The sequence below is a fragment of the Garra rufa genome, chromosome 24 (assembly GCF_049309525.1).
Source record: "Garra rufa chromosome 24, GarRuf1.0, whole genome shotgun sequence".
Classification (NCBI taxonomy): domain Eukaryota; kingdom Metazoa; phylum Chordata; class Actinopteri; order Cypriniformes; family Cyprinidae; genus Garra; species Garra rufa.
The window spans coordinates 9,664,464-9,688,058 of record NC_133384.1 but is presented as its reverse complement, the minus strand read 5'-3'; the positions used below and the strand labels follow the sequence as shown (position 1 = coordinate 9,688,058).

At 33.0% G+C, this 23,595-nt stretch overlaps 1 protein-coding gene across 1 annotated transcript in view; it reads left to right on the top strand.

The window, feature by feature from the left end:
- The window catches only part of stk17a (serine/threonine kinase 17a), a 64,681-nt gene that overhangs the window by 6,906 nt on the left and 34,180 nt on the right, over positions 1-23,595 (top strand). The gene's annotated exons all lie outside the window — the stretch shown is intronic.

The window sequence follows — 23,595 nt, the reverse complement described above, 5'->3', positions numbered from 1 at the left end:
CTCATTCTGACGGCACCCATTCACTTCAGAGGATCCATTGGTGAACAAGTGATGAAATGACACATTTTTCCAAATCTGATTGAAAAAAAAAGTCAGAATTCCGAGATATAAACTTGCAGTTCTGAGAAATAAAGTCACAATTGCATGATATAAATTTGGAATTGTGAGTTATAAAATCAGAATTGTGAGAGTAAATAAAGTCAGAATTGTGAGAGTAAATAAAGTCAGAATTGTGAGAGTAAATAAAGTCAGAATTGCATGATATAAACTTGCAATTCTGAGAAATAGTCGCAATTGCGTGATATGAACTTAAGTCAGAATTGTGAAATAAACTTGCAATTAAGTGAACATATGTCTTTTTTTCTCCTCAGAACTGGACTTTATAACTTGCAATTGTGCATTTGTATCTCACAATTCTAAGAAAAAGTCAGAATAGCGTGATGTAAACTCGAAAAAAAAAGTCAAAATTGTGAGAAATCTTTGCAATTAACTTTTTTTATCTTTTATCACAATCACAAAATTGCCGTAATATTTAGTTGAGCTCCATATTTTTTTCTTATCGGCGCAAATATTCTAAAATTGTATATAATTTTTTGCACTTTCAATATGCAGGGTATAGAAATCGCTTTTAACTGAGTGCTCGCGCTGTTTACTTTTACTTTCGATTTTGCGATAACGCACACTCTGTGTAAAGGGAGCAGCACATCTTATAATAGATATTTGTCAGTGAGTACAAGATTGCAGCAAATCCTCCAGTCTATTTTTGGCATCTCTCTTTACTTTCGACCCGTGATCATTCAAATCTAAAGGTCATTGTACACTGAGTCCGATTTTCATATGCGTTTTTTTTTTTTTTCGTTTTCTCATATTCGCCATCCTTATCAAAATGCTTATTATGGATGCGAAAATGCAGAAAATCAAACACGATCCGAATTTTTATGATGACGGACGAAAGTTTCAGAGACGGTGTGTAAACTCGATTAACATAACCTGTATTTTTTTTTTTTTACGTGCAAAAATCTCGGCCTAAAATTTCGTACTCATGTGTGCAATATTAACTCCAGCAGCTGGTGTTGGATGCTGGTTGCCATGTCCGCGTTTTTCTCCACAGAATTGGTCTACTTTTAAACTGTTGCCTGGGTTGATTTCCCCCAGTTATTTAAAGGTTTTAAATATTGCAGAAATTAAATGTATTAAAAATAATTTGTTTTGTTGTACCCTGTTAAGTAAGATCTTTAGGTTTTTTGCTAAATAAATATGTTGAGAATGCATACTCTCCCATGTCTCTTTTTGATAAGGAGACCTACCATTTACTTATTATATTATAAAAATATTAACTTTATTCACATACTAGAGGGACAGGACAGGCTACTCCTCCCAAAATGTACCAAAAAAAAGTAATACCGTGATATTATACCGTCACCGTTCAAAAGATGAATAATACCGTGATATTAATTTTAGGTCATATCGCCCACTCCTAGCTTCCATACATCTATGACATTAAAATACATGTTTTTAAAGGCACAGTTTCCTTGACAAAGGAAAATGGCACTGGATTGTTGTTTGGTCACACACTTTGTCCAAAGTTGAGCTTCGGTACTGAACTCTTGAAAATCCATGTTATTTTTTAATTAAGCTGGTACATTTGGGAGGGATGTGTTTACAGTGTAAAAACGGATGACACCACAGTCTCACTGTTGTCTTAACCAGCATGTCATCAGCTGAGAATTTCTCACCCTTCCTTCATAAATCTCAGGGGTTTCTTTCATTTCTGGGTGAGTTCCGCTGCTTGATTGACAGATCTGTGCAGTGCGATTTACAGAACATATATTCCCCTTTGTGTTTCCCCACGACTTTTTTTTTTTTTTTTTTAAAGCCCAGTCTCTTCCGCTCTCTTTCCCAGAGAATCCCGGCTCTAACAGCCGAGTGGGATACCATGACATCATTGTCGTGCCATTCAAGTCGTATGAGGCTGAAAGCCCAGTGGCAACATCTGCTGTGCTCCATGGAAACAGAGCGGGTGACAGAAGCGGCTGGGGGTGACGGCGATGTCATGTGAAAGCCAAGTCTGTTATTGAAGCCCTTTTAGTGCTGGCTTGTCAGAAAGAGGGTACATTTCTCTGAAAATGATGGTTTAACCAACAACTTTTTAGAATAGAACAAAGCAAGTATACGCTCTTAAAAATAAAGGTGCTTCACAATGCCATAGAAGAACCTTTTTTGTCTAAATGGTTCCATAAAGAATCTTCAACATCTGAAGAACCTTTCAGTTTCACAAAAGGTTCTTTGTGGTGAAAGAAGGTTCTTCAGATTATAAAGAGGTGAGAAAGAGATGGTTCTTTAAAGAACTTTGACTGAATGGTTCTTTGTGGAACCAAAAATGGTTCTTCTGTGGCATCACTGTGACGAACCTTTTAAAGCACCTTTATTTTTAAGAGTGTAGTAAAGTATAGATTAGAAGTATAGACAGGGCTCTACGCTTACTTTTCTTTTTAGGAGCACTTGTGACCACCTTCTAATCAATAATCAAAAAATCTGATCAAAAATTTGCCTTGCCATTACGAAGTGATATTTGACTACATAAAATGATTTACAGGGGAATTTTGTTTTTACCTTTGTAATGTCATTTTTCTAACTTTATTAAAAGTATGTCATTTTTTTTATAAGAACAAGTAGAATAAGAATAAGTTACCAATCAAATGAAATCAGTATTAACAAAATTAATCTGTACTGCAGAGGTGGCACAGAAGAACACAAAAGTGGCTTGTAGGTGTATTTTAATATATTTAATGATGTTCAAAGGTGGCATGAGTGCAGTCAAATTCATAAATTCACGTTGAGATTAATTTTTAAATATAAAACTTTAAATACAGAAATATTAAATGATTTAAATAACTGAAAATACACTTTAAAAATTAAACTAAATCTGCCAGTAGATGGTGGCGAGTCACTGATTTAATTACTGAATCGTATCATTCATTTTATTCGTTCGAACGCCTGATTCATTCAGGAATAAAGCAAGTGTCTTTATGAATGGGAAATTTAATCATTGACTAGATTCGTTTAAAAACGCACATAAACCAAACACCGCTGTGTTTGAATGGAGATGCACAGCAGCTCAGTTGTGACTTGTTTCAAACTATTTTTGATGACGAAATAGAGCAAAATCAGGCAATAGTGTTATAGTCAGACAAGGTAAGTCACTTAATATTAACTTCTCGTTTATTTAACTGTTGTATTAAATCAATATCTCACTTGCAAACTCTTTTTACATTATTCAACATTGGAAAAACACTTAGAAACCTTTGACGCTCTCCTCAGCGCAAACACAAATATGCTGATCGGGTCAGACGCACTGGTGCTCCTAAATATATTTCATAGTTGCACGCAGTAGTTTTCAGTTGCAAATGCAGAGCCCTGATAGAAATATACCTGAAACAGTCTATAGCTCAAACTGGGGTATTGGGGTTTGTCTGCATCAAGGCATGGCAAACCACATCTGTTTTCTGCATAATTACCACTGTTTGACAAAAGCAAAGTGTTGAAAGGACATAGTCAGGTCTGAAAAAACAGTGTAAAGGCTTTCAGATGAGGTAATGCTCTTTCCCTATTTCTAATGTATCTGTGGTGGTGTGTCTGAAAAGGAGCCCCTCGTTCGGCTTCGCACTGGGGTCACATGTCAGAGTTCGTTATTCCTCCATGTCACAGACACAGAACAAACATGCCTCCGCTTCCAATCCAGAAGCCTTTTGCACCCTTCTGTGAACGTGTGTGCGCTGATGGGACTTTTTTTAGTCGTGCTTTGTTGTTTTTGTTCCGTGCCTTTGAGAGCTTTTGCTCCTGTCAGAGGGGCTGCTAGAGCTAATTACAGTACCTGCGGCCTCTAGATGCCTGTTGCTGATTAATGCTTCACTTTCACCCGAGAAACTGTGCAAAAGCTGATGTTTAGCTAAAGTGCACACTTGCTCACTTGGCAGAAAATAAAGTGCTGCTGCTCTCGTATAACACGTTCATTAAGTGAAGTGTAGCGTGGCAAAAAAGTACACACGGGAAATTTTTTTAAGCCTTTTTCGTCGGCACCTCATTTTTTTTAAATGAGAGTTGTAATGTTCTAGTTCATCCCAAACTTGCTTTGCTTTTTTGAACTGTCAGTCATGATGAGAAGCGGCCTGCTGTGATGTTCTCACTGACAGTGATTTGAAGAGACAAAGCGACCGGAGATCATTCATTTTCAGTAAGAGTTGCCAGATTGAGGCAGCTTGAGTGACGGAGAACACTGGGGATGCGACAGAGTGCAGAGATCAGACTGTGGAAATGTAAACACAATGGTGAGACTAGGGCTGAATGGGTAAAAAAAAATGCTATTGTGATATTTGTGACCCTGGACCACAAAACCAGTCATAAGGGTACTTTTTGTTTTTTTTTATTAATTGAGATTTATACATCTGAAAGCTGTATAAATAAGCTTTCCGTTGATGGTATGGTTTGTTAGGATAGGACAATATTTGGCTGAGATGCAACTATTTGAAAATCTAGAATCTGAGGGTGGAAAAAAAAAAACTAAATATTGAGAAAATCAATGTTAAAGTTGTCCAAATAAAGTTCTTAGCAATGCATATTACTAATCAAAAATTTATTTTTGATATTTACAGTAGGAGATGTACAAAATTTCTTTATGGAACATGATCTTTATTTAATATCCTAATGATTTTTGGCCTAAAAGAAAAAGCAATCATTTTCACCCATACAAAGTATTTTTGGCTATTTATTGAAATATGAAGTAATCCAGGAATGATTGGGCTGATTTTGTTGGCGAAATGAATCTGCACAGAAATTAAAATAAACTATAATTTTATTTATTTGTTGTTTGTTTGTTTTGTTTTAATTTTTATATATGTAGTTTTTTATGTGAGATTTGTCATTTTGGGTGTAGTCTCATTCAGCTGAGTTTTATTTATTTATTCATTTCCGTGTCATTTCATTTCATGTCTTCTTTTTTTAAAGGCTAAACCATCATGATTTTATTTAGGTGGCAAATAAATGACCAACGTGTTCATCATTTGTAGCTCATGATCTTTTAGGCTTGAACAATATTGGAAAAGTTAAAATTTTGAAGTCACTGAAATGCCGGATCATGAGCTGCATGTGTGTAAATGAACATAGTTTCGTGCTTCGCTCAGAAATATTCAGTGCATTTATTTAATTAAACTGCAGCTTTTGTGATTTGACTATCGCTTTGAGCCATATCACAATATTGATTTCATTTAAAATATTGAGCAATGGATACATTTGTAACTTGGTGACCCTCAGTTATTTCATTGTTGTTTGTGTGCATGCTGCTTAACTGTTCATTAGGGCTGGACGATATGGCCAAAAAATAAAATCCCCGATTTTTTTTTTCACAAAAAATCAGATTTACTATTTAAATCGATTTTTTTACCCCCTACTACTTTCAGCATGTAAAGAAACCCCAGCTTTTCCACAATATACATGGGCACCATATATTTTGCAATATACATAGCAACTGCATCAGTGATCGCTTTCCACCAGTCCCCATTCTTATCATACCACACACAGTAAATGTTTGTAAGACAAATAAATATGAAAATATATATTTTCATGCTTTTCTCTTGCAGTTATATCGTATATGAAAATATAAAATTTTGAATACAGAAATATTAAATGATTTAAATAACTGAAACGATCTGCCAGCAGGTGGCGGCAAGACACTGATTTAATTACTAAATCATATCATTAATTTGATTCGTTCAAACCGCTGGTTCATTCAGAAGTGACTGTGAATGGGAAATAGAATCATTTCACTAGATTCGTTTGAAAACACACGTTCATTCATAAACGAAACACCGCTGTGTTTGAATGGAGATGCGCAGCGGCTCAGTTGTAACTTGTTTCAGATTACTTTTGACGACGAAATAGAGCAAAATCAGGCAATAGTTAATCAGACAATGTAAGTCACTTAATAATAACTTTTTGTTTATTTAACTGTTGTATTAAATCAATATCTCATTTACAAACTCCCTTAAAAATTATTATAAGCTGTCACTCATCTTGGTTCGCAATATCACAAAGCTCTATTATAATCAACGACGCTCGCTATACTGTACAATCAGTCTCTTATTTACACTCTCTCTACACTTTGTTTCTGAAAGGATTCATGAGATATGTCCTTTGAAGCTCCCCTGAGCGCAAACACAAATATGCTGATCTGGTCCGGCTAACTTGCTAGCAAGCAACTAATCGTACCCCTTTAGTGGCTCGCGTTATTTGTCTTCCGTGCCTTTCTGAATACAAATATATATATATATATATATATATATATATATATATATATATATATTAGTGGTGGGCCGTTATCGGCGTTAACGTGCTGCGTTAACGTGAGACTCATATCGCGCGATAAAAAAAATATCGCCGTTAATCTATTCTCAAAGTTGGGTTGGGAGCTGGGTCTAAACTACGCAAGATATGATGACTTTCACTTTGATATTTGAGCGCGGATGACGTATACCTATACGAATTGTACTGTAGGGGGCGAGAACGAGTCTCCAACTTCTGTGAAATTACCACATCAAATGAGACGTGCTGACATTGATGCAGTTATGAAGCCGCTTCAGGGCAGGTGCGTTGCTAGATCCTTTTTACTGGGGCACATGAGTTATAATTTACTTTGATAATCCCGAAATAAAGACATTAAACTATATGCAACAACTGAATTGACGCTTCTAAAAGCAACGCAGTTTAATGGAAGACTATGCACGCAGATATCCATGCCGGTGCGCGTCTGTGTAATTAATGGCAACACGCACGTCGTGCTGCCTTTTGCGCACAAGTACTTGGTTACACAAGTTTGTATAGGTAATTATGTTGTAAATGCAATTGTCAAGCAGTTTGTGATGCATTTTGGAAACAGGAGATGAGCGCCTGATCTAATGCGCCACCTGGCCCGTTCTAGAAGACTTACTTTTAGTCATTATTTGGGTAGCACACATATTCTGAAAATGCCTTCAGCAGAATTCAAATTAGCCATTTTAATCTAGATTAATCTAGATTAATTCCAAGATTTAATCTAGATTAATCTAGATTAAAAAAATTAATCTATGCCCACCCCTAATATATATATATATATATATATATATATATATATATGTATATATATATATATTAGTGTATTTCTAATATAGTAAATGCGCTGGAGGAGGGCTGAGCCCATTCGGAACTGCTGGAGCCCAGAGAGAAGCGTCGGTGGATATTAAAGAGAAAACCGATTTTCATTCAAACAATTCGATGTAAACTACACACTCGAGTTAATCGATAAAATTGATTTATCGCCCAGCCCTACTGTTCATTAGAGGAAGTATTGTTGATTTACTTTCATTCTGAATCAGTGATGTCACCTTCTGCCAGACAAAAGCTTAGAGACTCAAGAAGGATTAAGGTATTTGCCTCAAATCACCCATGTTGTGCACTTCCTCTACAAAGTTCTATACTATACGCAAATCTATGAATATGCAAATTATGCAGGTAATCCTATTGGTATATTTTGCATGCTAATTAAATGAATCTATCCTTGATTGGTTATTAAATTGTCACGTAGCAAAAAAAAGGGCTGTTTCAAACCCGCGTTTCTGGGACAGCCTTTGGGAAACCACAGTTGTAAGTAGACAATACTAAGCAATGGTGTTGATTAATATATTGGCACATGGTTTGTCTAAAAGCATATTAAAAACACCACATAGACAAATAAACAACATAAGAAACTTGTTTTTCACTACAGGGGGACTTTAATGGCAAGAAAAGCCCCATAATAAAGCATTGCTCAGTCAATGCTTGTGTAAGCGGCCACATATAAGGCGTTTTTTCTAGTACGTTAAAGAATGATCATTTGACTTTGATGCACGCAAGGTGACCACAAGTGAGAAAAAGGCCATTTCCATTGCAGTTTTGCAAAATATTCCTTTCTTGAATTGCCTGAAAAACTACCTCATGCAAGTGTGAAAACTTTTTCTTTTTGTGATGCATGGGAGTTTTTGGGAAATTGATCTGTTTCCATTAAGCATATTTTCAATTGTGCAGTTTCAGTTTGCTCAATTTGAAGGGTAGTGGAACCGCAGCAAAACATCGCATTTTGCATGCCAGGCCAGTAGTTGGCGATGTTACATTTTAAAGAAACACCAACATAAAACGCATGCACATGACTTCACCATTTTCACAATTTCATTTTTTGTAGTTTTCACCGTGACAATAATGATATTGTTGCACTTTGAAACCCCAAAACCACTCTTAAAAAGTAACTAATTGCATTACTTAATACTTTTTATAGAAAGTGATGCATTGTTACTTTTGCATTATTGTCTCATCTGGCCTAAGTTTGTTTGTGTTTATAATTAAAGTGAATGCATGTTCACATTTGGCTTAAAGTCCAGTAGCATCATGTTTACACAGTGCACGCAACACTTCCGCACTTACTCCAGATTTACTTCAACATTGGGAAAAATGTGAAAACAAAGTAGCTTGCGTTACTTATTTGGAACAGTAACTCAGATGTTTTCTTCTAAATTAACAACTGATGTGTTACTTTACTAATTTCTTAAAAAAAATAATCTGATCACATTACTTGTAATAAGTTACCCCCAACACTGGCCAAAACACATACGTTTTTACAGCAAGTAATAAATGAAGACTTGAATTTAGTGTTTGCTTGGGAACTTGAAATGCATGGTTGAGTCATATGTGCTTTTAAATTGGGTATATAGACAAAATAATGGCATCTTGTTGAATTGTTTCTCCATTGTCAGTGTAGCTCGCTGTTTCTGGAGACCCGTCAAACCGCCATCGTTGTCATTTTTATACACTGTCCAAATGGAAATAAGAATTTGTATGGCTTAATGACCTCCTTTGCTCAGGAGAAGAGGCCAGAGCTCCCAATGTGATTTTAATGCTGCAAGAAGGCATCTAGCAAGGTCTGTACAGCAGTGTTGTTTTCGTCAACGATGACGATGACGAAATCATTTCGTTGACGCCACTTTTTTTTCATGACGATAACGAGACGATGACGAGATAAAAATGGCTTGTTGATGACTAAAACATGACGAGACGTGTGTGAGTTTTCGTTGACGAGACGAGAATAGACGAAAATGTTAGTGGGTGGTCCGTCAGACGTTTAAAATGCATGACATTTCTGCGTATTGTGCATGACAATTAAAACTTAAAAAGTATCTGACGCTATGGCAAGCCGTTTTAGCATTAAATACTCTTTGCTATACTAGTATGGCAAGCCGTTTTAGCATTCCATCCTTTTTTGTCTTTTATGTTCTAAAACATTCCTTCATTATTGTAATTATTGGTGAAAATAGTCGATCCGGAAGCTCACATTGTGTTGAACTATAGATCTGCTATTTTCACAACTTATAAGTGACACTACCCAACAGCAAAATACTTACTGACCTACATTAATTTGTTAAAAGACTACTTTTTTCCCTTTTTTTGACTAAAACTAGACTAAAACCTTTTTGACTTTTCGTCGACTAAAACTAGACTAAAACCTTTTTGACTTTTCGTCGACTAAAATTGGACTAAAACTATCACATATAGAAGTGACTAAAATTTGACTAAAACTAAGAAGCATTTTAGTCCAAAAGACTAAGACTAAGACTAAATCTAAGATGGTTGTCAAAAACAACACTGCTGTACAGCTAAAATAACACAAAACAAATGTCAAGTATATGACATCTAGCATATTCTGAAAACAACAGCGTCATTTATAGTCTTTGTCTTGATTTCATTGTCTGGTTTTAGTTAAGCATAAAATGCGTTTAAAACCCTCTTATTTGGACAAACTACTCTCAGAATTTCTGAATAACTTGCGTAAAAGCTGTCCGACTGCTGACCGTATAAACGGTGTGCTCCAACAGACAGACCATCTGCTCTTGATATGGCCGCTATTTCACATAAACCGTGACCCTGCCGTCAACCCTAGACCCGCACACATGAAAGCCATTGCTCTCGGGGTGTTGTCTGTGAGTCCAGAGCCTCTGGAAATGTGCTGACATGGCTGCGGAGAGACTGCAGCTCCATTTTAAAGACACCAAAGTCGCCGACTCCAAATCACAGTCTGTCTTTCCAGCAGCTTCAGAACTCAGTCAAAGGCCCTGGACTCGGGTTAACCGCACAGCACTTTCTGAATTCCATACAATAATAGAAGTCGTATTTGACAAAACATCTGCACCACATCATGGCATGGCGAGCGTGACCTGAAAATTGGTCGTTGGTCAAATTTCATTTGTAAATCATCCGCTCGCATTGCAAACTGTTGTCACAATTAGTTACAGATTGGACTGGCTGATCCTTTTTTTATGTCAGTTGATATTGATAATTATCATGATAAATGTCAAATCTTTTACTTTGCTTCTCAGTAAAAGTTGTAAGCAGCAATTTTTTTTTTTTGTGAGAACTTGGCAAATACTTGCCAAACAGTTAAATCTGAGTTGCGATATTCAAAACATTTATAATAAATATTTTTTTAGTAAACTTGCATCCCATCGCAAAGATATTTGCATTCTCTCGCAAAACCAGTTGAGTTCGGAGAAACACTTCCTGTTATTAATACTGAATACTGAATTCTGTCCTCCAATGTCACTGTTTTAGTACATTAAGCTTTATTAAGTGTTTTAGAATGTTTCGATTTAATTTAGTTTCAAATTCGTTGTTTTGTTTGTTTCACTTCATTTTGTTTTAATTTAGTTTTGTTTTTTTTCTTTTTGTTTTGCTTCACTTCATTTACTTTCAATTTAGTCGTTTAGTGTTTCACTTGATTTAGTTGCTTTTTGTTTTGTTTCTTGTTTCTCTTATTTCTCTTTGTTTCGATTTAATTTAGTTTTTCACTTCATTTTGTTCTGATTTAGTTGTTTTTTGTTTAGTTTCTTAGTGTTTTGATTTAATTTAGTTGTTTTGTTTCATTTAGTTTTCTGTTTGTTTAACTTCATTTTGTTTAGCTTAGTTTGATTTTAGTTGTTTTGTTTTGTTTAGCTTAATTTTGTTTTGATTTGGTTGTTTTGTTTTACTTCATTTTGTTCTGATTTAGTTGCTTTTTGTTTTGTTTCTTTGTGTTTTGCTTCATTTTGTTTTGTTTTAGTTGTTTTTGTTTCACTTCATTTTGTTTAGATTTAGTTATGTTGTTTTACTTCAATTAGTTGTTTCTTTTCTTTGTGTTTTGCTTCATTTTGTTTTAATTCAGATGTCTTGATTTAGTTTGGTTTTTTTCTTTTTGTTTTGCTTCGTTTCATTTAGTTTCGATTTAATTTAGTTTTTCACTTAATTTTGTTCTGATTTAGTTGTTTTTTGTTTAGTTTCTTTGTGTTTTGCTTAATTTTTTTCAATTTAGTTGTTTTGTTTTGTTTCTGTTTGTTTCAATACATTTATTTTCGAATTGGTTTTTTGTTTCGTTTCATTTTGTTTTGGTTTAGTTGTTTTTTGTTTTGCTTCATTTTGTTTAGATTTAGTTGTTTTGTTTTAATTCATTTTGTTTTTAATTAGTTTTTCTTTTTCTTTGTGTTTTGCTTCATTTTGTTTTAATTTAGTTGCTTTTGGATTTAGTTTTGTTTTTTCTTTTTGTTTTGCTTCGCTGCATTTTGTTTAGATTTAGTAGTTTAGTTTTTCACTTCATTTTGTTCGGATTTAGTTGCTTTTTGTTTAGTTTCTTTGTGTTTTGCTTTATTTTGTTTCAATTTAGTTGTTTTGTTTCTGTTTGTTTCAAAACATTTAGTTTCGAATTAGTTGTTTTGTTTGTTTCACTAGATTTTGTTTTGGTTTGGTTGTTTTTTGTTTTGCTTCATTTTGCTTTGATTTGGTTGTTTTTGTTTTACTTCATTTTGTTTTAAATTAGTTTAGTTTTTGTCTTTTTGTTTTGCTTCATTTTTTTATTTATTTGTTTTAATTGGCTTAATTTTATTTTGATTTAGTTTTTTTCTTTGTTTTGCCTTATTTTGTAAGGTTTTTTAGTTTTTTTTACTTCATTTTGTTCTGATTTAGTTGCTTTTTGTTTTTTCTTTGTGTTTTGCTTCACTTAGTTTTAATGTAGTTGTTTTGTTTCTGTTTGTTTCACTTCATTTTGTTTTGATTTAGTTGCCTCCAATGTCACTGTTTTAGTACATTAAGCCACATTAAGTGTTTTAGAATGTCCCCAAAACTCTATAATCCGCTCCAATGTGAATGTACTGAGCTGTATGAACCACTTCAAGCTGTTAAGTAAACAGGAATATTAGAAATATATTGATATTTCTCTCTGAAGTTGCTTTGGCCGGATGACTGGAGTCCTCTGGAGCAGCAGGTATTATGTGAGGAGATTAGAGTTTCTTTATCACATTCCCTCGTGTCATTCGTATCTCGAGCAGCGGGACCAGATTAACGAAACACCATGGAGATGAAGGTATGCCAAAGCCGCGCAGTCAAGGGCAGTAAAAGCCTATTAGGTTTTCATAGGAGCGGAAGGTGCTTTAGTGTTTCTGAATCAGTCTCAGTCAGAGCGATTACGAGACTGTTGGGATTTTATGAATGCCAGAGTCGTGGCTCAATCAGAAAAAAACAAACATTTGTTTTGTTTAATTTAGTTTTGTTTCTGTTTGTTTCAATACATTTTGTTTTGAATTAGTTTTTTTGTTTAGCTTCATTTTGTTTTGATTTAGTTATTTTGTTTCTGTTTGTTTCAATACATTTTATTTTGCATTAGCTGTTCTTTGTTTCACTTCATTTTGTTTTGATTTAGTTGTTTTGTTTTCGTTTTGGTTCATTTTGGTTTAATCTAGATCCGTGTACCTACATATATTTGGTTTTCTCGTTTTTGTTTTCAAAACAAACAAACGGATAAATGATTGGTTTATGCAATATTTACATTTTCTCGAGAACACAAAAACAAATTTTATTCATATTTTATTTTATTTTATTTTTATTTTGTTTTCATTACACGTCATTCAAATGCATATATTAAAAAGTCAACAAAACCAAATCGAAAAATTTAAGTTTTTTTGAACAAAGCGCGTTTTAATACACTGGAAGCTCTCTGCTGCCGCTGAAGGTTTTCACTTGAGACGGGCGTAAACATACGGAGCCCGCAGCGTCACCTGCAGGAGAAAAATAATCAATCCATGGCCACGGTTTTGCAATTCCTCCCCTCAGTTTATAAACCGTACTCACAAATTCTTAAACTGTTCCCTCGGTTTAATAAATCGTGCCCATGGATTAACAAACAGTACCCACGAATTTCCAATCCGTGAGCTCAGATTTTGTAAACCATGCCTTCGGATTTTGAATCCATACCCACCAATTCAAGTGAAAACCTTCAGCGGCAGCAGAGAGCTTCCGGTGTACTAAAACGTGCTTTGTTCAAAAAAACTTACATTTTTCGATTTGGTTTTGTTGATTTTTTAATATCTGCATTTGAACGACGTGTAATGAAAACAAAACTGAAAATATGAATGAAATACGTTTTTGTGTTCCCGAGAAAATGAAAATATTGCATAAACCAATAATTTATTCGTTTGTTTGTTTTGAAAACAAAAATGAGAAAACCAATTATACGTAGGTACACAGACCAATTTAGTTTTGTTTTTTGTTTAGCTTAATTTTGTTTTGTTTGTTTCAGTTCATTTTGTTTTGATTTAGTTGTTTTGTTTTTGTTCTGCTTAATTTTTAAATGTAGGTTTTTTTTGCTACATTTTGTTTTTGATGTAGTTTTGTTTATTTGTTTCAATACATTTTGTTTTGAATTAGTTGTTTGGTTTGTTTTGCTTCATTTTTAATTTAGTTGTTTTGGTTTATTTGTTTCACTTAATTTTATTTTGATTTGGTTTTGGTTTAGCTTAATTTTGTTTCGCTTCATTTTGTTTTGATTTAGTTGTTTTGTTTGTTTGTTTCAATACATTGTTTCGAATTAGTAATTTTGTTTGTTTCGCTTAATTTAGTTTTTTAGTAGTTTTGTTTTGTTTGTTTTAAATGCATTGTTTTGAATTAGTTGTTTTGTTCAGCTTTGTTTCATTTTGTTTTGATTTAGTAGTTTTGTTTCTGTTTGTTTGGATATATTGTTTGTTTCACTGCATTTTTTTGTGGTTTTGTTTTGTTTCTGTTTGTTTTGAATTTGTAGTTTTATTTTTTCAGGTCTTTTTTTCTAGTTTATGTTCTAGTTGTTTTCTTTCACTTCATTATTTTGTATCTGTTTATTGTGCTGCTTTTTGTTTCGATTCATAATTATAATTATTATTATTGTTATTTTTTTTTTAATTGCTGGTGACCTATTAGTTAGACAGTTAACTTATACTGTATTCTAGTGGTGCACAATACACAATATCGGTTGTTGGATGACATTGTGTGCCAAAATCCAATTTGGTGACTCATCAATAACATTATTGTCTCCATATTGAATTTTGACATGCATATTATACTTTAAAAATAAATAGATAAATAAAATGTATGAAGGTTTCCACAAGTGTTTTTAGCATTATCAACATGATAATAATCAGAAATGTTTCTTGAGCATCAAATCAGCGTATTAAAATGATTCCTGAAGGATCGTGTGACACTGAAGACTGGAGTAATGATGCTGAAAATTCAGATTTGATCACAGAAATAAATTACATTTTAGCAGATATTCGCATAGAAAACAGCTATTTGAAATGGTAAAAATATTTCACAATTTTTACTGTATTTTTGATCAAATTAATGCAGCCTTGGTGAGCAGAAGAAAAGACTTTAAAAAAAAAATTTAAAAATCTCACATTGCCTTTTGTGTGCTTTAGGAGCCTGAAGCTTTTAGACTCCACTGAAGAAGTCTTTCTCTTTAATGAGCTTCTCTAATTGATGTTGGTTCAGTCTCTGATCTTTCCTGTACTTTGGACACCTTGGACATGGACAAAAATGAACACAACATCCTGCTGGTTCCATGGGTCACGTGTCGGATGGTTTTGTTGGCATATCATATGTCCAAATGAAAATCTTCCTGTTGTGAAGAAACACATTACAGAGATGCTTAACTTTGCAGCCAGATTTTATTGGGCCCGCTCAGAACAAGGACATTTTTTTCTACTTTCCCATTAATCTTCTAAATTTTTTGAAGAATGGAGAATGGCAGTTCCAGCTGTCTGTAGTAAATCTGAGGAGATCTGGACAGAATGGGGATGAAAATAAGGAAAACTTCCTTTCCCGAACCCGTGACTCTCACATGAGCTTTGGTCAGCCCAGCCATTATGGTTTACTTTACAAGTCTGAGTTTATGAATTGTCTCTTGCATTCATCCCTTGCTATGCTTTGGACTAAATGTGATGGAAAGGAATGTGCACAGTTGTTGTCTATCAGTTTCCATATTCCTAAAAGGATTTGTGTTTGCCAACAGAGCACACATGCATTGAAATGGATGCTTTTAGCAGATGCACCTTGCTTTCACTTTGGTTTATGCTCGAGATGTTCTGCTGATCTTGCAGTATTTTAATGGATGTTCTGTAATTGCACTCCACTCATGTTGTCTGTGGGGGCTGTTCCAGGCACGCATTTTATCGTTTTAACTTCCAGAGACGTTTGCGCAGACATCTCTTAGGATGTGTATCAGTCGGTTGAGGGCCAGAGGGAGCAGATGAACTGAAAAGGCTTGTTCAGGTCATCACGCTGGGATTCTGGATCTCCTCACGCAGGGATGTTTACGTGAATGTCCTCCACAGCTCAGCTGTCTCTTCTAGAAAGCTCAGTCTTCCCCTGTGCTTCTCTTGGCTGCCGCTGTGTTTCTAAACGACACTGGAGTAATGATGCTGAAAATTCAGCTTTGATCACAGAAATAAATAACATGTTATCAGATATTCACATGGAAAACAGCTATTTGAAATTGTTAAAATATTTCACAATTTTGCGTGTCTGTCGAGTTTCACATGTTGAGCGTCTCACGCTGTTAACAGTGCATTTGAGACTTCACCTGCTGCATTTTAAATCACTCTTGAGTCTGTTTTAAGGATTTGACTAGTTGACCTCTTTTTAGTCAGCCACCAAGTCTTTTGTCAAAAAATACTTTCGGATTATTAGAAATTAAGAATTTTGAATTTAGTTTGGAATTGCTTTATTACACTTCAGTTTAATTCAAATATTTAACTTGTATAAATATTTAATAATAATAGTATATTTGTCTTTCATTTTTATAAAAATATTATTGTTGTTGTAATAAGACGTGTTTATTATTAAAACTTATTTTATAATAGCAACAAAATAAGATTATTTTTATTATTGTAGAATAATAAGACATTTGTCTTCTTTATTGCTTTTTGTTGTTGTACTATTTAAATTTTAATAAAAAAGCACTATTAGTAGTAGTAGTAGTAGTAGTATATTTAGGTATTTTTATAATACAATAAAAGACTATATTATTTTTTATTATTATTATAACTACTATATTGTTGTTTATAATTAAATAACACATTATTATTTTTAGTTATATTTGGATATTATTTTTATAATACAATAATTTCAAATTACAAAAATTTTATTACTACTATTTTATTATTATTATTATTATTATTATTATATTTAGATGTATTTTTATAATACAATAAAACATTTGTTATTATTTAGTATTTTTGTAATTATTTATTGTTCTTTTAAATAAAAATAAAAGACAAATGTATTATTATTATTTAGTTTTTATTGTAATATTATTTTTTGTTTTATTTTATCACAAATGCATTTAGTTTAGTTGTTGTTGTTGTTGTTGTTGTTGTTTTATTATAATAAAACAAAAGACAATTTATTATTATTATATTTAGTTATTTTTATTGTAACTTTTTTGACAAATGCATTTATTTTTGTTGTTTTATTATTATAATAAAAACAAAAGACACATTTATCATAGGGCTGGGCGATATGGCAAAAATGTAATCTCGATAATTTTTTCCCATATTGAACGATGACGATATATATTTCGATATAAGCTGTAGGGCTGCAACGATTCGTCGACGTTGTCGACAAAAATCGATAATAGAAATAGTCGACAATGAATTTCATTGTCGATGTTGTCGCCAGACAACCGAGTGAGGCATCTTTCTGCCGAGAGTCGCACATACGCAGCTTCTATGCTGAGCGATAACATACAGAAATGGCGGCGTCCAACGCAGCAGCTGCGCGTACCAAAACACGCCCGTTTCACACATACTCCGTCTGCAGTGCGTTTTTTTTTTTTCCACACCCATGTTAACGGATTAGAACGTTCACAATGTACGGACTGCAAACGCGTTCTGTGTGAAAGCAAAACGAGTCTGTGCTTCTTCTGGCACTGCACCGCATACGTAACGCACACGGACTGTAGACGCACTGCAGACTGAGTATGTATGAAACAGGAGTAAAGTTTGGGAGCATTTTAGCCTGCTACGGCGAATTAAAATATTACCTGCATGGTTTGAAAAGCAGTCCTTGCGCATCACGGCAGCACCTCTGTGATGCACGAACATTTAAAGAGAAAGCACGTCGGACAGTTGAATGAAACTGAGTTTGGCTGGCCTCGGTAAGATTTAAATAACATGGAAGCCAATACGTTTTGTTTTGGATATACATTTTTGTTTACTGTTTTATTGCTGCTGATGGTTTACAGGAAGAAAATGTTTACTTGATTTTAATTTATTTTTTCTTATAAAACAAATGTGCCTGTCCATTAAAAAAATTATAGAGTTTCTTAATTTATGCATTTATGTCTGTACTGACCGAGCACTGTGCCTAATTGGTTTTAGACAGGGCATTTTTATTTACTTTTAGTATGAATTGGCCTATCAGCAGCAAAATATGCATTTTTTATTGAAGTACCCCCTTCTTTCTTGTGTTTACTATAATTTTCCACATAATTAAAGCAATCTCATGCTAAATTTGAGAAAAATTGAATAATTATCCGATTAGTCGACTAATCGTTTCAATAGTCGGTGACTAGTCGATTATTAAAATAGTCGTTAGTTGCAGCCCTAATAAGCTGTTGATGTTGCCAGCTTTAAAATAGTATCCCAACAATGACTAAAGCCACAAAAATTAAAGGATTCATTAAATTACATTAAGTATAGTTTATTAACAAAAGCAGATTACAGATTTGGCCTTATAAATTAAAATAACTTACTAAAATAAATGAAAAAAAAAAAAAAAGTTGTGACAGAGTATGGTAAATGAAAGTAAATGTAAAAAATGTAAACATAAAATTATTGTAAAAACATAATTTGTAACACATTTATTTATTTCTTTATTATTTATTATTATAAACACAATTGTTTATTTTCTCTATTATAGGTTGAGCTATTTAAATTAGAGGCAACCACTGCATTTTGAAACACTCTACAGTATAAATATCAAAAAATTACGACACAGCTCTTTCTTAATCGTATTAAGTGCAGACAATTCAGCCATAATCAAAGTAGGCTACTCTCTCATTATTCAAAGTGCAAACAGAGACGGAATATTTCAAGCATGATACAGAGCTGTAGACATACACAACCTATTATAGTCTACATTCTGATAACAGCCTAGATATGTCATGTAGCCTAATTTGCGCGCATTGGGGAGTCACTCTCTAAACAAGGGGGATTAAAATTGCTTTTGAATGCGCGTGCGTTTTTTGCTTTCGGTTTCAGTTTTAACAATCGTGCCAAACTCTCAGCTGAGCTAAGAGTCACTTTTCAGATAGTCAAACCACTTACGGAATTCGTGCTACCTTTTTTTTGTCGACAACTTCAACATCTTTGAATAATAACTCGAGGTTAGTTTCTCTTTCGTCGCTGCTTCCACTCTCTTTTTTTGTCGTCCTGGTGTAAGGTTGCTTCGCAAAGTGCTGTAGAAAATGAACTTTGTACTTTGACGTGCACACGCATGCTGCACGCTGATTGGCCGCTGTCGCATATTTCTGCTGTGTGATTGGCTCTTAGATTAATCCATATCGAGCAAAAAATGTCTACAGCTTATCATCGTTATTAACATAAATTTTATCGCGATTCGATATGATATCGTTTATCGGCCCAGCCCTAATTTATCATATTTAGTTATTTGTTATTGTAAGTATATTATTATATTATGTAGCTTAGTTATATTTTTATTTTATCACAAATGTATTGTTGTTGTTGTTCTTTTTATTATAATAATAAATTAAAGGCATTTATTACTATTATTATTTTTATATTTAGTTATTATTTTTATTGTAATTATTTTTTATTTTTGTTTTATCACAAATGCATTTATTATTTTTGTTGTTTCATTATAATAAAAAAGACACATTTATTATTATTTAGTTGTTATTTTATTAAGTATATTATATTATTTAATTTAGGTGTATTTTTATTTTATCACAAATGTATTGTTGTTCTTTTTACTATAATAATAAAAATAAAAGACATTTATTACTGTTATTTTTATATTTAGTTGTTATTTTTATTGTAATTATTTTTTATTTTTGTTTTATCACAAATGCATTTATTATTTTTGTTGTTTTATTATAATAAAAACAAAAGACACATTTATTATTATATTTAGTAATTATTATTGTAAATATATTATTTAATTTAGTTATATTTTTATTTCATCACAAATTTATTGTTATTTTTTATTATAATAATAAAAATAAAAGACAAATTTATTATTATTATTATTATTATTATATTTAGTTATTTTATTGTAATATTTTTTGTTTTTATGACAAATGCATTTATTGTTTTGGGTGTTTTATTATAATAATAAAAACAAAAGATGCATTTATTATATTTAGTTATTAATTTTATTGTAAGTATATTATATTATATTATTTAATTTAGTTATTTTTATTTCATCACAAATGTATTTATTGTTGTTATTTTTAATGGTTTTTATAATAATAATGAGACAAATACAATAATGATAATGTTGTCTCACAGTGTACATTTTATTTAAAAAAAATTTAAAAGAATTTAAAAAATTAAGAATTCTCACTCTATCTCTGGCTGATAGAATATTTTTTTTTTTTTTTTTTTTTTATACAACTAACTGTGGCAAAATGACTTTATGTTTGGATGTTTTATCAGGTCTGGTGTAGCAACACAGTTCATCTTAAATCTGTGCAGTACATTTGAGACAGAGCTGTAGGGCATGTGTTCGCAGCTCAGCGGGACGGTGTCGTTTCAATACACCACTGTCCTCCAGAATCCTCTCAGGCGACGTGTGTCCTCATCTGTCAGCGTGTGTGAGAGTGTTTTTTTTTTTTCTCATCGTGTTCCCCTGAATCTGAAGTTCAGCGCTAAAAGTGGGACACAGAGGGTCAGTTTGGGCTTCGGGATGATTTCATCCTGCAAATATGCCAGCGGGACAAAAGCACGTTCAGCCCCGGTGATAACAAGTGTGCCATCTTTAGACACACAACAGCCCTCCCCGCGGCACCCTTTCACTCCCTCAAACCCTCCAGCTCCGGCCTTTCTCTTAATCCAATGGAAAGGGGCCCTGAACAGAGTTGTTTTGTGAGTGTGTTTGTGAGCCACGCTCTTTCATGGGGTTCATGGAGAAGTGAGTCCTGCTACTACAGTAGATCTGAAGCAGATTAGTGGAGGAAAAGAACCTGCATGTTTCACTTTGTGATCGGTTTCTCATTTTCTTGCCACTAAACGTCACTAGTTAGTTTTACATGCAGATGATGCCGTTTTAAGATTAAGTTTTGTCAACGGGAATATGGTCAAAAATCCCTATCATACATTATTAATGTTTATCACAATATTTATTTAGCATTCATATGGAAGGAAATGCTTTCCATGTGTTTTTTAGACCTTGAGAATGAATGTAAACATAACTTTGTTCATAATTAAACTCCTCAGAGTAGCTGCCTTTTAATTTAAGGCCCCATAAAATGTTTTATTTGCCTAAATGCTGTTTTCAGTTTTGTTTGTTTATTGGGTTCCGTATTTAAGGATTTCATTCAAATTTAAAATTTGAATTTAATTCAAAACTGTAGTAAATTAATTAAATTTTTTTTAAATGTAATTGATTGAAAATATAAAATAAATTTACATTTACATTTTTTTAAAGATGCTGCATGTTGTATGATATTTTTATTAATTTATTTTATTGTTATTGTTCTTACTATTGGTCTTTTAAAAAAGTACATTTAGTATACACTGCCAGTCAAAAGTTTTTGAACAGTAAGATTTTTAATGTTTTTTTTATAAGTCTCTTCTGCTCACCAAACCTGCATTTATTTAAACCAAAATACAGCAAGAACAGTAAAATTCTGAAATATTTTTTACTATTTAAAATGACTGTTTTCTATTTGAATATATTTTAAAAGTGTATATATATATTTAATGATTTCAAAGTTGAATTTTCAAAGTCGAAGCATGCTCAAAAACGTATTATTATTTTATTATTATTATTATTATTATTATTATTATTATTATTATGTTGAAAACAGCTAAGTAGAATTTTTATCAGTTAAATCCATAGATAAATGCTGATCTATGGATCTTTCTATTCATAAAAGATTCCTGAAAAAAATTACTCAACGGTTTTAAATATTCATAATATTGATAATTATAATTTTAATAATCATGTTTCTTGATCAGCAAATCAGCATGTTAGAATTATTTCTAAAGGATCATGCGACACCGACTGAAGTAATGATGCTGAAAATTCAGCCTTGATCACAAGAATAAATTACTATTTAAAATATATTCAAATAGAAAGCAGTTTTTTAAAGGTCCCATATCGTCAAAATCAAAATTTCCTGGCTTTTTTCATGATAACTAAGGTCTAGGGGCTATCTAACTACCATATGAGTTTCAAAACAGTCAATCCACAGTAAACTGCACACAGCCTGCTTAAAGTAGCTGTTCATTTTCACGAGCTGCTGTGACTTCCGTAACGATGTGACGTCCGATCGACTCAAGTCACCGCCTTCAGTCACAAACCAACGTCCCACCCTCCTTTTGTCAAACCCCCAGACAACAACGCATCCATTCCATTGAGCAACAACAACACGAAAACAAGTGGAGAAAACCCTGTTCAGTCAATAGATGTCAAGCTACGATCATTGCACAGGCTTCAGAACAACGTTAATATAAGAGACCAGCGGCACGTCAACTTCAGCCTCTTTCACACAGCGATTCCGGTAAATACACGGATAATGTGTCCCACGATTTGTTCCGGAATTGTTTAATTTGGTTCATTCACAGTTGTTTTCCGGAATCTGTGCGTGCTTTACACACAAACCATAAAGACATGTGACGTTTGGATGTGAGATGTAATGCGACGCGTACGTTTCACTAAACTGAAACTAACCTGGACAAACTGTGCTTCAGCGCTGATAGTGAGGAGCTGGCTCTGCCTGATGATCGCTGCTTCATTCCACTTTGCACGTAACGTTATTTTTCGTTGTGAAGAGTCGCTTGATAACGTGCATCATTACTACAACACTGCCTTTAGGTTCTGGCTTTGGTTCACACAGTTCCCGTAATTTTCCAGAATCAGCGCGCATTGTGAAAGGGGCTTTACTAAAGCAACAGTTATGTAGCCTACTGCATTCGGTGTTTGTAAAAGAAAAAACATTAATGATCATTCTAAAATATCCTGTTGAGTATCAGCTCTCTCTATTGCTCTGAGCTCGCTTACGCTTACAGCATACATGACCGTAGTTACCTGTGATTGGCCTGGTTGTGCGTCACTCAGAAAACAACAGGCCAATCAGAAGAGAGGCTCATGAATATTAATTAGATGGGCCAAAATCGACCTGTTTTTGACAGAGCTCCTAAAAAAGGAGCTGTAAAAATATATTGAGATGGATTTTGGCACTTATACCGCAAATATATATTCTTAAGGACATCAACAAATAAAATAAACCTCCAGAAATGTGTACGATATGGGACCTTTAAAATAGTAAAACATTTCAGAATGATACTGTTTTTGCGGTAACACTTTACAATAAGGTTCTTTAGTTAACATTAGTTAACCACATTAGTTAACATGAACTAATAATAAACTGCACTTATACAGCATTTATTAATCTTTGTTAATGTTAATTTCAACATTTACTAATACATTATTAAAATCTTGTTAACATTAGTTAATGCAGTGTGAACTAACATGAACAAACAATGAACAACTGTATTTCTGTTAACTAACATTATTAAAGATTAGTAAATGCAGTAACAAATGTATTGCTCATTGTTAGTTCATCTTAGTTAATACATTAACTAATGTTTAACTAATGAACCTTATTGTAAAGTGTTACCGTTTTTGCTGTACTTTGGATTAAATAAATGCAAGCTTGGTGAGCAGAAGAGACTTATTTAGGAAATATTAAAAATCTTAATGTTCAAAAACTTTTGGCTTAGGAACTTATATATTTAAGTCATAAATTTGAGTTAAACCGGTAACACTTTACAGTAAGATTCATTAAATAAACACTAACTAACATGAACTAACCATGAGCAATACATTTATTACTGTATTTACTAATCTTCATTAATGTTAGTTAACGAAAATACAGTTGTTGTTTGTTCATGTTCGTTCACGCTGCATTAACTAATGTTAACAAGATTTTAGTAATGCATTAGTAAATGTTGAAATTAA